This window comes from Microtus pennsylvanicus, chromosome 13 (assembly GCF_037038515.1).
Source record: "Microtus pennsylvanicus isolate mMicPen1 chromosome 13, mMicPen1.hap1, whole genome shotgun sequence".
Classification (NCBI taxonomy): Eukaryota; Metazoa; Chordata; class Mammalia; order Rodentia; family Cricetidae; genus Microtus; species Microtus pennsylvanicus.
Genome location: NC_134591.1, coordinates 10,409,144 through 10,428,336, shown reverse-complemented (window position 1 = coordinate 10,428,336; position 19,193 = coordinate 10,409,144).

The window sequence follows — 19,193 nt, the reverse complement described above, 5'->3', positions numbered from 1 at the left end:
CTTTATTAATTTTGATGGTATCTATAGTTTTTCTTCTCCGGTGGAACCAAGAGCAAATCCCCTTCCCCAACATAATATATCTCCTGGCGCTTCCTTTGTGAGGTCAGCACATCCTTGAAATAAACTGGTTGACATAATTTAGAAGACTTTTCTATTATCCAATGTCTCTCTGCTGCTGTTGTCCCTTCCTCATTAGCATTAAGAATATTCAAGGTTAATAAATCATGTAATCTATTTCTGGGGGTATTTTCCACTCATTTCTGTTTATTTAACATATACTTTATTGTTAGATTTGATCTTTCTATAACTACCTTATTATTGTGTGGTATACCTGAATATGCTTAATATTATAATAAGCAAAAAACTGTTTCATTTTCTTCTAGCCATATGCTGGACCATTATCTGTCTTTATTTGTGCAGGTATATGATGTAGGAGGTCTTTCTGCCTATTTGTTGCTTTCATTGGTTAATGAATAAAGAAACTGCTTTGGACAGTTCTTAGCAGAACAGAACTTAGGTAGGCAGGGAAGGTGGGACTGAATGCTTGAAGGAAGAAGGCAGAGTCAGAGAGATGCTATGGAGCCACTGCCAGAGTCAGACATGCCAGAAATATGCTATTAGGCTAAGACCTCCTGGAGATATACAGATTGATTGAAATGGGTTAAATTAATATTTAAGAGTTAGCCAATTATTTAGAGCTAATGATTTAGTTAATAGCTCTTTCTTTAAATATTTGCTACTGAAATGATGTTTTTTATTAAATTCTGATGTCTGAAATACACTTCCAATCAATAACTGATCAATTTCTACATTACCTTGTTCTAGAGGACCTGGCAGACCTGTATGGGAACAGATGTGTGTTATGTATACAGGACAAAGCCTATTCCTGATTATGTCTTGCACATGGATGAATCATAAAGTCAATTCCATATCATCTAATATAAATTCAACAGTTTCAATATGTAAGACAACTCTTTCTGCATATTGTGAATCAATAACTTTATTAAGAGGTTCTTTAAAATCCCTTAGCAACATGAGAATATCTTTTGTTCTACCTTTCTTAATTCTTCTGATTTGTAACATGCCTTCCCTGATTTATAAAACGTATAAAACGTACAGGCTCCAGTTATTGGAGTATCATGTACAATCCAGGAAAGAATCCAAGAAGTTCTCTTTATAAGGTTAAGTCTATCACTTTTGGGATAATTGCTTTTAATTTCTCCAAAAAAAATTAGCACAAGCTCTTTGCCATGCTTCATTGTCTTTCCACAACTTTTTTATTTTATCAGTAGTGAAAGGCACTATAATCTGTGTTAGGTCTATACCTGCTAATTGATAAAGTCTCAATTTACATTTTATAATTAATTCAGAGATTTTTCTACATAAGTTTTTAATTTGTGCTTGGTTTATGTGGTAAAAAGATCCACTCTAAGATAATATTATCCTTTTGCATTAAAATTTCTGTAGGAGAAATTCTGGAAGTCGATATGACTAGAATACAATTAAGATTTGGATTCACCCTATCCACATGTTCCTCCTATAATTTCTCCTCAAAATTGTCAATTCCTTTTCTGATCCAGCTGTTAATTCTCTGGGACTATTTAAGTCTTCATCACCATCTAAGGTTTTGTTTAAATGAATTATAAGATGAGGTGTTATTGCAACAGCTGGTTGTAGATTGAAAATGTCTCCTAACAATCTCTGAAAGTCATTAAGAGTCCACAAGTGGTCTCTCCTAATTTGTGCCTTTAGTGTTCTAATTTTCTGCAAACTTATTTTATAACCTAGGTAAATGATAGAATCTCCTCTCTGTATTTTTTCAGGAGAAATTTGTAATCCCCATTTTGGCAAAGTTTTCTTTATTTCTTCAAACATTGTTTCTAAAGTATCTATGTTTAAATCAGATAGCAAAATGTTATGTATGTATTGGTAAATTATAGATTTAGGAAATTGATTATGTATTATTTCTAATGGCTGACTTACAAAGTATTAGCACAGACTGAAGATATTGAGCATTTCTTGTGGCAGAACAGTCAGAATTATTATAAGTAAGCACTGCAATGGGAAATTTTTCTCCATCCTTTTCTTGTAAATGTATAGTAAAGAAACAATCTTTCAAATCAATACTATAAGAGGCCATCCTTTGGTAATAGAGAAGGCAGAGGGATTCCAGATTGTAGAGGGCCCATAGGTTGAATTATCTTGTTGACAACTCTTAGATCTGTCACCATTCTACATTTACCAGATTTCATTTTAACATGAAATAGAGGTAAATTCCAAGGGCTGGTTCATTCTTCAATATTGATTCTTGCTCTTTTACAAGCTGTTCTAAAGACTGCAGCTTTTCTTCAGCTAGAGGCCATTGCTTAACCCATATGAGTTTCTTAGTTAACCATTTTAAGGATAAGGCTTTTGGTACCTCTAAAGATTTTCTAGTTCCTTTGTGTTCTTGTACACACTAAATGCCTTGTGACCTTTGTATATAGTACCTTATAATATCCTTTCCAGAATTATGAGTTCCTGGGACTGCAGGCATGTTTATTTGGGTATTCCATTGCTGTAGCAATGCGTGACACCATAAATTTACTGCAATATTATTCATATATGGCCTCAGCTTCCCTCTTTGACCTTGTGGCCCAATGCAGTCAACTCATCATGTGCTTTGTTTAACTTGAGATATGGTTCCAATTCCTAGTAATCAACATCTGCCTCTTGAAGAGGCCAATTTGGATGCCAAGAATCTGGAGTAATGATATTCACAATTGCCCCTGTGTCTATTAAACCAACAATTACAGTGCCATTTATACACACTCTTAGCTTTGGTCTTTGATCATTTATAGAAATCTTCCAGAATATACATTTCTTCTTTTCTATTAAAATTTTTGACTTATCCTCCCTGTTTATGTCATCATTTAGAACAGTATGGGCTTTACAAAAGGATCTGGATTTTTTGGTTTTCCTGGTGAGACATGTCCTGCACAATGACTGGGAATGACTGGGCCACTTTTGGCTTGGTGGCCTGAGAGAGGGGCTCCTCAAAAAGTTTCCCAATGATATGTGCCTGCCTTGTTTGTCTTTTGCTGATCTGCATTCATTGTTCCAATGTCAGCTTTTGCCACACCTTCTACATATACCTGAAAACTGAGTCCTCCTATTTTTGCCATTCCCAGAGGAGACATTATTTCTAGAAATTTCTTATCTAAAATCCCTTTTTAGATGTCATATTCTACCACAATTAAAGAATTTGGCATTTTGATGTCTCCTCATTGCTTTGGATTGCTTCTCCTACCCAAGATTCAGTATTATAGTCAAATGTCTCAATGTTCATTGTATGAACTATCCATTCATCCATAAATGCATTGCAACCTTTTGCATTGTATGTTGGCATGTTAAAAAACCAGAGATTCAATAAGTACTTGTCTAGCATCTGGTTCTATTACTCCTATTTCTACATCTTTTGATAATCTTTGTAAAAAGTCAGTAAAGGGTCCTCTTTGGCTCTGTTTAACCCTGGTATATGATTCAAATCATTTTTCTATTTCTTGAATCATGTCCCAAGCATTTAAGGATGCTTTGTGGCATAAGGACAAAATTTGTTTATTGTAAAGAACTTGAACCTGTGGGTCAGCATAAGTGTCTTCACCAAGAGTTTGATCTTAGGAAGTCTCAAGGCTTTTCCCTGTTGTTCTGAAATTTATGCTTCTTCTCTGATATAAATTCTAAACATTCATTGAGGCCTATCATCCAGGACTGCTGAAACTAACTGAATCCAATCATGTAGTGTTACTTTGATGCTAGAACCCATGTCTTTATTATCTCCCTAACAAATGCAGAATGCAATCCATAAGTTACTTTTGCTTGCTTCATTTCTTTTAGATCATCCATTCCTCTGGGATCCATCTACTTTCTTTGAATCTTTTTGGGCCTTTAGAACTTGATGCTTTGTCAGAGTAGATTACAGGGTAGGAAGATAAATTCCTGGGTAACTCATCTTTGACAGCTACTGGCAATGTTGAATCCTGTCCTTGTGCCTTCTTTCCCTGTTCATCAGCTCCAGTTCATCAGCTCCAATAATTTCTTAAATTATTTCAATTTTTATCATTGTCTTTTGTAAATCCTGAACCTTTTGGCCTGTCTATATTTCTAGTGATTTCATCGAGGCACCTAGCTTCTGATCCTCATTCTGAACATATGATTCCAAGGTATGAAGCTTCTCCTTTAAAGATTTAACCTCATCCTTAGACTTTACTTGGATAGTGTGCAGATTGCCATCCTGGGGAGATACTCTATCTGCTAACCTACAATAACTTTTTAACAAATTTTTATTGTCCAATTCAACAGTATGAATTCTTTCTGATAATCCCTCAGATATGGATTCAGATTTGTCTGTCAAATTAATATTATCCTTTTCAATAGTAACTAATTTTTTCAGGTAACTTTTGATTTTCGGTGTTATTAATTCTGTCAACTAGCTGTTCGTTAGTAGTCTGTGTAGACTTTATCACTCCTCAAAGAACCATATTCTTTCTTAATGATAGAATAGGAAGAAGAAAACTGAGTCCCAATACCCAATAATTTGAAGTATCACCATAACCATATTAGCCTCACATAATTCATACTATTAGCAGAAAGGTTACTAAAAGTTTTAGTATTAATGTAGTCTGCCATATTGATTTATTAATTAACTGTTCTGTGATCCAGTAAACTTTTTTAAGTGTAATAATCTTTATTGTCCAGTAGATGTTGTGGTTGCAGAGTTGCAATGGCGACTAGAATGTTCATGAGCCCCCCTAGTTTCTGAGCCACTTTAGTTTCCTGCCTTGGTACTGGATAAATACTGAGGAATATGCTTTACTTGACAAATTCAAAGCAATTAAATTAGTTCCATACATAGAACAAGAAAGCCAGGACTCATGGGCAGGGAGTAGAAAGCAGAAGCTGCACAAGTTGCCACAAGGCAAGGAACTGTGCCAAAGAATGCGGCAGTCATGCATGCGCTTGGGAAATTTCCCAGTTATCACAGTAAGCTCTGCTGTGGTGAGGGTTCTACCAAAAAAAATAATAATAACCCGCTTAGTTAAAAGCAAGTCAAGGTGAGTTTGGGGAGAATTTTTGGGCCATGGACCAGCTAGACCTTCAGGCTACCCACCCAGTAGGTATGGAGTCTGAATCCACATGGGTGCCAGATGAAGATGAATGCTAAAAAAAAAACTCACACTAGCTCAGAACTGAGAAATAAATGGTTATTTATTTAGGGGTAGACTCACAAATCAAAATCTTCTGCAGGAACGGAAAACAGAAACCATATCCTGCAGCCAGAAAAGAGGCTGTATGCATGCTCTACATTGGCATAAATTGTATAAGACGCCATGCCTCAGTGGGTGGGTAATGTAGGATTTCCTATAGCATACATCCACATTTTAAAATTGTACCTTTATTGATTTTCATTGTATGAATGTTTTGCCTTCATGTATATATGTTTGCCACATGTTTGCATAGTTCCTGTAGAGGTCAAAAGAGAGTATCACACTCTTTCAAAGAGGAGTTACAGGTATATGTGAGCCACTGTGTGAATTTGGGGACTTAAACCCAAGTCTTCTATAAGAGCAACCCATGCTCTTAACTCATCAGCCATCCCTCCAGTTCTGAAAGTTAATAATTTTTAGCAGCATACAAATATTTTGGAATTTCATCTAAATTGTTTTTTTGTGAATGTGATTAATTTACAGCTCAGTAGACATCTACATTTCCAAAACTTCACATGTAACTTTACAAAATGATACGTTTCTGCTTTAAGTGAATATGAATTATTGATGGCATTTAATGGACAGCAAACCATTTGTGCATCCTTTTGAAAAGTAGACTTGGGCAAGGAAGTCTATTCTCCATTTGCCTATTTTCTTTTGTTGAGGGTAAAAGCATACTTTAAGATACTTTGACATGCAGAAGTGATAGCAAACCTTGTTCCTTCTGGTTCGTTTATGATTGGCATATAATTTCTTTTTTATTATTTTTTAATCAACTGTTTTTACTATGAGAGGATTTGTTTTTCTTTCAAAAGCTATGTACTATTACTTTGGGAAAGAAATGCAAAGAATTGTTTAAAAACTTGGTTACAGATATAGTTTGATGTTTTTCAAATATACTGAGGGGAAAGGGCAACTTCAGATGAAGTATATCACCATGTATGAGTCTCATTTTATCCTCTTGTTTTTGCTCAGTTACCAAGTCCCTAGCATCACAACTCCCTACTTGTATAGCCTACTCAGTGGTGAATTAGGAGAACTGTATTTAAGTGCTATAAGGATTAAAAGTAGTTATCATTAATTTCTATCACCTTCCATCATTTACTGATTTCCTAAGAGTCAAACAGAATACAGGTTTTGTATTTTTAGTCATTTATCATTTTCATGTTATCAATTTTTCACATTAATGGTAAAAACGTTAAACTACTGTTCATCTCAAAATGACTCTTGCAAATTATGAGATCCTCTCTAGTCAGCTCATTTCAGCCTCAGGCAGTTCATGCTCCACCCTGCTCTCAGCTGCATGCATTTTGAAGTGAGTAGTTATATATGTATCCCCCGGTTGTTTTTAGTAATAATTTATATAATCCACTCAGTCTATCATTGTAAAGCCTGACAATTAAAAACCTGAGAAACTCAATTTACAAATTTAGTTGCTCTGCAATATAACAGAAAATTGCTCCAATTTTTACTACTTTGCCCATTTCAAAAACAGACTAACATGAGACCAGGCATATCAATTTCTGCAAAAAGTACCCAGTCTTTTAATGAGGATCATGAATAAATCATAAATATTTTTGTATCATCTATACAGGGACAGAAGCAAAATTTATGAGGTAGCCCCAATAGTATTTCAAAACTAAGTTGCCACTACAGAGTTTATAATTTTAAAAGATTATAAAATTTATTATAGCCTATCTTATTGATAAGTAAATCATAAAGTATATAAAAGTCCTTGATGAACTAGAAAATATTTATTCAAAGCTATTAGGTCATGACATAAACTGTGTATATCATGACAGTTTTAAAGTAAACTTGTTGTAATAAGAGTGGCGGGGCTGCGTCCCCCGCACCCCAGCTGCCTGCTAAGTTATGCCCCGAAATAATTACACAGACACTGTATTCTTTTAAACACTGCTTGGCCCATTAACTCTAGCCTTTATAGGCTAATTCTCATATCCCGATCAACCCATCTCTAATAATCTGTGTAGCATCAGTCTTACCAGGAAAGATTCTAGCCTACGTCCATTCTAGGTCAGAGCTTCATGCATCTGCCTCAGAGAGCAGAGCATGTGTCTGCCCGGGAAAGGGGAGCATGGCGTCTCTCTGAGCTCACTTCCTCTACCTCCCAGCATTCTGTTCTGTTTACTCCTCCCACCTATGTTTTAACCTAGCAGGGCCAAGCAGGTTTTTTTTTTTTATTGCTTAACCAATGAAATCAACAGATTGATATATGACACTCCCACATCATGAACTGGTAAGAGTTCTAAGCAAAAGACAATCTCCACAAAATGATCTGTAGCTCTCATCATACAAACAGGAAAGAACAAAAGTGGAAACTAAAAAATAGATAGGGCATAGCCATGATGTTGACATGATGTTAACTTCTGAATAGTGGAAGACAGTGCCAAGAGAAGAAGAGAGGGTTCTCTTGATATGGCAAATAAAGACATGGCCCTTTAAGAATGGAAAAGGGCTTTCTCTCTTTCTCTTTCTTTCTTTCTTTCTTTCTTTCTTTCTTTCTTCCTTCCTTCCTTCCTTCCTTCCCTCCCTTCTTTCTTTCTTTCTTTCTTTCTTTCTTTCTTTCTTTCTTTCTTCCTTTTTGGTTTTTCAAGACTGGGTCACACTGTAGCTTTGGAACCTCTCCTGGAACTAGCTCTTGTAGGCCAGGCTGGTCTTGAACTCACAAAGATCTGCCTTTCTCTGCCTCCCGAGTGCTGGAATTAAAGGCGTGCACCACCACCGCCTGGCCTTATATTGTTTTTCTATGGCAATGTAAAAATAACTAAGGAATACAGATGCCATTAGGTTATTTTATTTCTACATTCCTTTAGCATAATAATAATAATAACAATAATAATAATAATAATAAATTTCTTGTAGAGTCCACCCCATGAAATGAAGTCATAGCTAACACTGCTAAAGTGGCCAAGAACCAGAGGCTAAATAGTTGAGATATTAAAAGCTAGCATTTTCTAAATTAACACATTTTATGTTTAAAAGCACATCGTAAGAAACAGTTTTGCAGTATTACTTGGGCATGGAAATAAAAACAATGCATTTTAATTGTTCTGGTGTGCTAAGTTATGTTTCTTTTTTGCTAATATAACAATATCTGTTACTGCATAATTTATAAAACAATAAAATTTATCTAGTTCATAGTTCTAAATTCTGGGAAACTTAAATTTACCCATCCATCTATAATGAGGGCTTCACGCTATGTCTGAACACAACATAATATCAGGTCAAGTGAAGGTGTTCAGAAAAGACAAAGTGGAGTGGTACCTCATTTTATAACAAGTTACTTTTCTAGAAATTAATTTGGTCCATAAAAATTTCATTAATCTCTTCATGAGGTGAGTGCCATCTGCCCCTTCATCTCTTAAGTTTCTCACCACTTTTTCTAACATAGCATTTTGTAATGGGCATTTATCATGCAGCAATAATTCAATCCACACGTGGAGATGTACATGAGCAGTTCTTCTATTTTGTATAGCATGTATAAAAATCACTTTATGTAACCTAAAAGAATGACTTAGTATAGCTATTGGTACATGTGTATTGGTTTGTTGAGTGAGAAAAAGCAAGAAAATTGAAATAACCCAGAACACAGCTGCAGTGTCTAAGACTGAGAAGGTAGGGGAAAAAATATGGTTCAGTGTATCAGCTCCAAACTTTAGCTCCTACCTTTAGCTACAAATGTATCAACTCCAAAACAATAGAATTGAGGAATTGGAAATTAGACTTGTAATAAATAGTCTGCCTGCTGCTGACACCTTGCAGGGCCCACAAGCCTGGCTGTGCAGCACACCAGTGTGAACTAAGTAACAGGCTCAACTGTTCCTGCAGAAGGAAGAATCACTGTTGGGGAGAAGTAATTTGAGAATTGCAACCAAGAGGCAGAAAGAAACCAGCTGACACTAAAGACTTGTAGTTGTCTGCATTTCAGTTCTAGCCACAGAAAGCAGACTATAGTAAACGAAGATCTCAGAGTTGTCATATTAAGCAGAACATTTTTTTTTCTCATAAAATGTATGATACTCTTAAAGAACCCTAGGGACATAGAGTCAAGAAATAACAGAACTAGTACTCCAGGTTGTATCTCACAGCCTCCCCTCCTAGGCCCTGCTTTCTTATAATAGCGTGGCTATTATTTTGAAGGGCATTTCCTTAAGCTGTATTGTTCCAGGACTCTTGGAGCCTATCCTAGACCTACATCTGGATATATAACAACATCAGTCTTAGATATCAGAAGTACTGAGTTTGTAGCTCTTTTTGAAGTTTTTTTGTGCTTACAGAACACTTCTCATGAATTCTGTCACATGTCAGACAGGTATGCTCACATTCTTGTGTATGTATGGCCAACACTGAGAGTGGGACTTTTTCAGGAAAAATTTCAAAATCTTATAAAATAGGACTAAACAATGAATATAAAGGAGATTACTGAGAATGATTTATTACTCTAAGTAGGTATTATAAAAATGTCTATCTATAATCCTAGTAGCAAAGACTGGTATTTTTTACTCTGTTTTCATGAATCTCTATAACCAGCTAAATGAACATGTATTTTCTCAATGGTTATAAAATGTAAGAGCAGACAAGTTTATCTACATTGTTTTTCTACATAAAACAACTTTACATGACTTGAAATACCCTCACTGAAGATCTGTTCATGGGAGGCCTTGGCAGCAAAGAAGTATTCTTCATAACTCACACTCTCAAGGATCCTTTTCTTTCTAAGTACTGTTTTCAAATAGAGAACTCATAATATCTGAAAAGTTACATTTCTAGCTGTATTCCCCTTATAATGATAACTTGAGGAGAAATGTCATGTGGTTTAAGAATTGACCATTTATAAATGTGAGACTTCTAAAGAAAACACAGAAGTATGACTTCAAGTTATAGGGGAAATTTTTCTTAAGCAAAAACATTAATCAAAACATGTTTGTCTTTATAGTTGGTGGAAATGTGTGTGGCAGAACAGTTGAGACATGAACGCATATTCAAGCCACACACATCACACACTGTTAGTCAAAAGCAAACAGCACTTTAAATCAGTTGAAGATTTACATTTTAATGTCACTAGAAAGTAATTTCTCAGAAGTTGCCCAGTGGCTGCTGTACAGAACTTGTGGTACCTTTTTGTTGTTGTTGTTATTGCTCTTAGAGTCAATACTATAATTTGTTCCAAGGAATAATATTTATTCTAAGAAAATGTTTCTTCTCATCATTTTTCTAAAACCTCTAAGTACCAGAAGCCTTTTAAAAAGTTGTTTTCTTTGGGGATTTTCTATGAGCTGAGTACTCACTGGAGGAAATCTACTTCACCACCCAAAACAAACCAATTAAAAAGTCAGTGCGGCTGGACAGTTTTTTTCAATGTGCAGAATTCTCAGTGAACTACCCAGCTGTGTGGAGACAGAGATAAAGACACTGTCCTTTCTCTACCAACATATTGGTGGGGTTTATTCATGAACATTGTAACCTGTCTGGCTTTCTGGATGTGTATATGTGTATACATATTTGTGCATATATATTAATCATTCAGGGAGTACGTGATAAAATTTTTAATTAGCATTTGTTATATAATTCAATATTTGATCAAGTAGAATCCAATTATAAAGCATTGAAATCAAGTATGCTTGCTAAAACTCTTTGTTTTTAATTTTTCTATTTATTATTTTTCTTCAGTTTATGTTATTTGTATTTTTGTCTTTAGCTGTACACAGACATTATAGGTGATCCATATTTTCATATTACTCCAAATACTGTGTTCGTTTTGTGTGGCTTATAGATGTATGCATTGTCTGGACTGTGGGCCAGTGGTACAGTACTTGCCCAGTGATGATCCTGGGCACTGTACTCAGATAAAAATGAAAGCATTGTGCTTTGATATAGGTTCATTGCCTTCACAGAATCTGCATTAATCAACTGATAATGTAACCCGAGTGAACATCATCTGAACAAAAAAAAAAAAAAAGAAGAAGAAGAAAAGAAAAGTAAAGTAAAAAAAAAAAAACTTTGACCTGGTATTTTTTAATGTTTTAAAGTTTTGTTTAAATTATTTGTATGTTTTATTGATTATTTGAGAATACCTTATATGTTGATCTAATCCCTCTTCCCTTACATCTACCCAAATCCATCCCCACAAGTCATTATATACTCGTGCAAACATCTATGCTCACTTTTTTCCCCCTTAAATCCACAAAGTCCATTTACTCTTGGTGCTCCCAATAACCCTGGGGCATGTAACCATCCACTAGAGTGTGGCTGACCTATCAAGGATCAGATCCTTAAAGAAAACTGACTCCATGGGAGGAAAAAAAAATCCTGAAAGAGGATTTGCAAAGTCAATGGACTTACTACTGATATCTGAAACATACGTCAATTTACAAATTTGTGTGGCTGAAATCAGCATCAGAAAAAATGAGAGTCTATACATACAAAGTTACACTTCCCTATGCAGGTACAGCACATACACAGAAGACAACACACAGGCACATGTACACTTAAGCTAACAAATTGTGTAATCCCAGTTATTCATTATCATCACGAAACAAGCACATCTCAGTAATTTGGGTGTTGGCATAGCCCTGCCTTCTTAAAATATCACTGTTTGAATGTGCATAGGCCATGCCCAGAGAAAGCTAAATATTTGGCAGCACAAACACACACACACACACACACACATACACACACACACAAATATTTATACTTCTGAGGTCATGGTTACCTTTTGATCAGAAGTTTTGCAAAACAGCCAAGGTTCTGGAAAAAATCATGAGGTTTGAGAAACGTTTGTTGTTTCTGAAAAGCTTCCAGCCTTCCTGGAGGGAATACTTGGTGTTCTTTTCCATCCTGTTATAGAGAGGAGTGGTTTATGCACAAGCTTCTTGGTAATTAGAATTCCATAATTCAAATTAATAACACCATAAAAACCTGCATATTATGTATTTGTTTTTTCTAACCTGTAGTGGAGGTTTCATCCTGATAGCAGTTTTAAAGCTACTCTTGGAATTCATCCCAGGCTTGCTAAAAATATTTTTAAACTGTTAAAAATTTTTGAAATTAAAAAAATGATTTTGTATTATAAGGATTTTTTTAAAAGTACAATTAGATTTTCAGATTAGAAAGACATGAGAAATATTGCTTTCACTTGTGTGCTTTGCCTGGAAGTATAGCTTAAGGCCATGGTTTTCCAACATTCAAGTTTTCTAAGTAGAAAGGGGGAAGTCAGAAGCAGCTGGGAGTACAGCTTCCTCACTATAACCCTGTTAGACTTACCACATTGTCTGGAGGGATGAATGAATTGGATCCCTAGACTTGTGTGTGAAAAGTCTCTGTCCTATTTCACCACTTTCCCATTAGAAGATGGACCTTCCTCATTTTCAAAAAGTTACTATAAGGCTATATGCATTATCTTTAATTTTCTTAAAATTTAAGAGGCATAATCCCAAGAGAAGTGCACTGATGCTTTTGCTGATTCCCTATAAAGTGAGGAGGTATGGCATGAGAAGTTGTGCCTCATGGGCAAATAAAGCAATCAAATAGTAAGAAATGAGATTTCATGTTTCACATAAATGACCAGACTGCTCTATTTTCAGACCTCCCACATCCTTAGTGAGCATTGCTCTTTCTTTTCAGATACCTAATAAAGAACAGCCAGGAGCAGAAAGAGTAGGAGGTCTCTGGACCAGTTAAGACAAGGTCCCTGGAGGGATGCCTTAAGGACCTCTTGCTTTCTCTCCAGGACAGTTAGTGACAAAACAAATCAAAGTCCTAATTTAGCTCAGAGACATTAACCCTTACTGGGCACCAGTCATGCATCAATAGAAAGCTAAAACAGCTGCTCCCTCTCCAGAGTTTCTGAAAGAGAGAATGTGCTTTGTAAAAAGAAAACAAAACAAAACCAAAACAACAGTTTTCCAAACTGTAAGGTTTCAATCTAAAATGTCTCAGTGTGTCCAATAGGTTCATGCTTTAAATACAGGTAACCCACCTGGTGACATTGTTTTGGGCGAGGTGACATTGTTTTGGGCGAATGTGGAACATTTAGGAGGAGGTGAAGACTGAAAGAAGTAGGTCACTAGGACTTGGTCTCTGTAGGTTATATCTGCCCTTTCTTCCTGGCTCCCTCTCTATTTCCTGGCCAACTTGCTATGAATATCCTCTACCACACGTTCTGCTTCTGTGAATTGAGTTGAACAGTCATGCCTTCCTCTCCATGCTGGACTGAAAACTTTTTGAAACCATGAGCCATATTTTTCCTGCCCTCAGGTTTTATTTGTAACAGTGACACAAAGTAACATCAAGTGATGCTGACACTGGAACCACATTTTGAGAATGGCTCACCTAAGCACACCAAATGGCTTCAAACATATTAAAGGTACATCTGCAAACAAAATTAAGTTGATTGATAAGTTGGTGGCTATGTCATCAAATCCTGAAGACTGCAGTTATAAATTTTCAGTAAATTCTCAAATTCAGGGAGAACCTGTGAACACAGATCTCTTGCATTTCTGCATTTTTCCTAATGCCTCAGTAGAAAACGTTCCTCATTATAACAAGGGAATTTCTTCTGTTCTCCATTATAGTACTGAGGATACTAAAAGAGGCACCTGGAGAGCAATGTAAAATGCTGTCTAGAATATTGCTAATCAATTGGTATTGTCAAGAAGCCTCCCTCCTTCACCAAAACACATACACATAAGTCACAGAAACTCCATCTTTGTTAAGTAAAAATAGACATTTCTGTTTGGTTGTAGAGTGCCCCCAGGTCTGGCTGGAAGGAGGTAATGCCTAACCAGAGAACAAGAATTGAAACCAAGGGGCTGGAGAGATGGCTCAGCGGTTAAGAGCATTGCATGCTCTTCCAAAGGACCCGAGTTCGATTCCCAGCAACCACAGGGTGGCTCACAACCTTCTGCAATGAGGTCTAGTGTCCTCTTCTAGCAGGCATATATGCAAACAGAATATTGTATCCATAATAAATAAATAAATATTTTTTTTAAAAAAAGAATTGAAACCATTGGGCCTTTGCCCTCATCACTGACTTGGCTTATTGTCTTCAGTATTTTTGCATTTTAATTAATAATACAAAATCCAAGAAGAAGAAATATAATTAACTCATTTTTGCTGAAGTGTTCAATTTCTTAGAGGAATGCCAAAAAATATTTTGACTCCACATCCACTGAATTCTGAAGGTGGAGGAAATATTCTCCGTGAAAGACTGTACTGTTTTATCTAAAGAAAGAGGACTAGGGAGCCATTTAGACATAGGTATCTGGTGGCTATTGTAGCTTAGATATAAACCTTCCCATAGACTCAGATACTTGAAAATTGGTTCCTACCTGTTAGTTTTTTTGAGAGGTTGGCAGACATTACAGAGGTAGCACCTGGCTGAGGACACTTGTCTCAAGTTTTATTGTCCATTAGGGCTGTGTAAGAAAGGGTTTTCCCATGGTTATCTAGGAAAGTGTTCAGAGGCCACTGCCACTTTGGTGAAAGAGGACCAGCCATGTCTTGAGCTGGCAGCAGAACTTGACATTATTATTTATATAGTACTGGTTTTGCAGGTATGCCGAATGCAAGAGTCCAGGAAGGAGGTTGTTGCCTACTGAAGCTAGGTAATGTGGAACAGTGTTGATATCCTGTCTGGAGCTCCTGTGCTGGCTACGTGTGAAGGTGAATCTCATATTTCAGTATAGATCCCAGCAGACATGTATGGAAATGAGGAGGACATGGACCATGATACTCTCCCTTTACTGACATAGGAGGTTTGTTGTAATAACCCCTGAGCAAAAATCATGGACGCCCCCAAAGAGACAGTGCAAAACAGTACAATATGCGCATTGTCTTGTCAGAAATTATGTGAATTATTTTTATGGTTGAGTCAAATTGAAAGGCCTTTCCTCCACTGGCTATTCTTTTCTACTTCAATGCCTCCTCAGTGAAGGAGGGTAAAGATGATTTTATTTTTACCTTTATCAAAGGCATTGTAAACATCATCACTTGTAATTGAATTAAAATATTCAGACATCTCTTCATTAGCACAGGCTTTATTCCATCTCAGAATTCAACATCCTTTTTAATTGCAATGATCTTGTCAGATGTGGTAACAACTTTGAGTCCCATCTTGCAGTTATTAGTTGAGATTATTAAGCTTTTGTAAAGTCTATGTTATCTAAGCTAATTCTGTTAAATACCCATTATCTTTTGAGACAAAAACATTTAATTTATCTCCTCCAAAGGTTGACTATTTGTTAAATATCTTTATTTTTCATTCCCTGTAACTAAAACAGTCATTGACACTAATGACTTAATCCATTATACCCTCCTAAATGTCTATGATGCCATTTTCTGAAAGAAACTAGCTTTCTGTTGCGCAGTGCCTTTTGAAAGTCTCTTAGTATTGCTTTAAAAAAAAAAAGTCATTCAAATCACCAGACATTTTAAAAGCAAAAGTTCCCATTTTTCTCACCCCATTGAGCACACAGAAAAAATCAAGAGGCATACTGTCTGAGGTGTGTGTTCTTGGCAAATGATGTAGCTGCTGCAGGGTCATTCAGGACGAGTAATGGCCACCATACAGGTACCATTCCCAGCATTTCATATGAGCACCTTTTTCAGCTCATCTGCCTCTTTTTGATCCTAAACCATACCAAGAGCAATACTCTATCAAGGAGTCTCATGTTACAGGAGCTTCATCTTTTAAACTATTTTTAAAAGTGACCTTAAAGGTGATTTTGAGAGATATTTGATTTGTCTGTTTGTATGTTCATGAATTGATTCCAGCAAAGTCTCTTGTTCTTTTTTCAGAAAACTTCCAGTAATTATTCTTTAAGCTGTACTTATTGCATTTCAAATGCTGGTGCAAACAATGGTAAAATTTCACTAATTTGTCATAATAGTTTTGTAATAAATAAATTCCTGGTTTTTGTTTTATTTTTCTCCATAGTTCAAACTTATATTTAAATAAACTTCCAAAATATTTTATTTTACTGATACCTAGTATTTACAGAATAACTTTTATTGCTTTTTATGTCTTTTTAGATTTATATTTTGTGTGTATGGCTGTTATATATTTGTATGTATTGTATATATGTTTATGTTATATATAATTTTATATGTTTATGTGTTTTGTATATATTTATATGTTCCACTCAGCACAACCTGACGTAGGCCCATCTCTGTCCAGCAATCCCTAATGTGGCAGAATATCATTGGCCCTTGTTCCTTGCATCACCTTGGCCCATCCCAGGCTTCCCACCCTCTATCTCAGCCTTTATAAGTTCTTGCCTGATGCAATTAATTGAGATCCTGCTTTGACAGCCTACTGATAGTTTGTGTGTTTCTCCCTGGTGGCTAGGGGGGAGGTCTGGCTCTGCCCCTGCACTTTCTGCCAGAGAACCCTGCAGTGTACCAGTTTCTGAGAGCACCACGTACACCGAGGAAGTCATCCCTCTCATCTAGCTGCATCCCTTTTGTTGAGCCATGATCATTTTGTCTTTGTTGGTCCATCTTTCTTTTCTTATAGCTGGACAAAAAGGCAGGCTTTAACAAAAGAAATGAAAATGAATCTAGGCAAGATCAGCTTGTAAGAGGAATTTTTATACTCGGTACATAAATCCTTCTACTCAATGCAGATGTGTCAGGAGAGCCAACGGCTGTTCATTTAAAACAACAAATAAACAGTGGCTTTATAGACTAACATACTAAAATAAAGGGAAAACTTAAATGAACTGAAAGTTTAATTTCCAAATTTTCATATAACTTATCTGGACAGACAAAATTAGCAAAGTCTGGCCTTATCCCAGCACTACTCCCTGTCTGTGATGTGAATGGCATGCTGGGTTTGTAATTAACACAAAGAAGCTATGTTTTTTTAATTGACAAAGATGTTATACATCTTATTTGACAGAAATCCTGTATTTCATATTTGGCTAATGAAAGCACTGCTGTTTAAACCTTCATGAAAATTATCAGTTGATGCTGAGGATATAATATGCCAAGTCTTGTATGTTTATACATAAAATCTCTCAAAAACATCAACAGCATGACAATACCAGACAATTTCACACATGTTTTATTTCAGGTCCATACACTTGCTTCTTCCAGAAGATGGGTATCTGAGACTGCAGTACCAGATCTGTAAAGTCCATCAGTTCTCCTTATGGGGATCACCAAAAAGTTAAACTATAGCCATATTAAGTATTTTCCCGAGGGATAGTTCAAGTCAAATTTTTAAAAATTGAAATAAATCTCACTAGGAAGGTATCTGACTGCAAAAAGACTAATGAACCAAAACAGAAAAAAATAGAACAGATTGTTTGTCTTTTAAATGTTATAAAATTATTTTTCTTGTTTAACCCTGGTTGTCAAGCCCTTGTCTTATGTATTTATTTCCCTGCATAGACCCACAAGTTTTACTACATTACTTAAATCCAGATGAAGTTTCTGGATTTTTTGGCTGCATGTATTTATTCTCAATTTCACTGTACAATTTATTTTGGCACTTTTCCACACTATATTATAATTCCAGATTACTTGTTCGTATAGACGGCTGATTCATGTTACCAGAGTAAAAGAGCGTAGTGCAGAGGGATATTATTCTAACCAACTTTTTATCCTCTAAAACCAGAAAGAAATGAATATATTCTATGAAGGACTTAATGGCATATATTATTTTGGTTTGAGGATATCACATGTGATTTTTTCCTTGAACTCCATGTTTTAGTATCATGTAAAAATATAAATATCATCCATCACTAGAGCTAGATCTGACCTAAAGAATCTATAATAGGACATGCAGAAACACTTCTTGAGAATAAGAATGAAATCTACACAGTAAGTATTTATTAGTAATAGATTTAATAATAAAAAGTTTTTTGGCTTTGAGGTTCTTGTGGGGTGGGATTGGATAAGACCCAAGTCTGAGCTTATTTATTTATATCTCATATACACTCAGCATACATGTCTTGAAAGACATTTTGAATATTATTTCTAGTTTCCCTGTAATTTTTAGGGCCAAGCATGGCATTCCTTATTTACTTTTGTCTTTGAAAAGGTGATTTACATTACCTTAGTTTGTCAATTCTTACAGCACTTTTTAAAAGTCAAAGCCAATTCATATTCCCATTTCTCAGGGAGATAAATCAAGAAAATCAAGAGCCTGCAGGAAATCACAGTGAGAATGGGGAACAGATATAAGCAGACAATTGTCAAAAGATAAATCTCGAGGGAGTGAGAAATACTTAATGTTCAATAGCTTTAGTCACCAGGGAAATGCAAATCAACACTACTTTGAGAATTCATCATATACTGTCACAGTGGTTAAGATCAATAACATGAGTGATAGCTCATGCTAGAGAGGATATGGTGTAAAGGGAACACTCATCCTTTGCTAGTGGGAGTAGAAACTTGTATAGACACTGTGGTTATCAGTAAGACAGTTCCTCAGGAAAATGAGAATCAATCCACCTTAATATCTAGCTATACCACTGGTTAAAAAATATACCAAGGACACTTCATCTTACCACAGAGACAATTGTTCAACCATGTTCACTATTCATACTCTCTATTTATAGCAACCAGAAATTTGAAATGACCTAAATGTCCCTCAACAAGTGAATGGATACAGAAAATATGGTATATTTACACACTTAAATATTGCTCAGGTGTTAAAAACTGAAATTATTAAATCTGCAGGTAAATTGCTAAAACTACAAAAATTCATCACAAGTGAGGCAATCCAGGCCCAGAAAGACAAACATGGTATGTAATCACTTATATGTGGATATTAACTCTTAAGTCAATGATAAAGTACAAATGCATAGAACCACGTAAGTTAGCTATAGAAGAAGGGACTTGGTGGACATATAAATCTTCATGGTAAATGGAAATATAATACAAAATTCTGGAGGATGTGGGGGGAGTAGAATGAGAAGA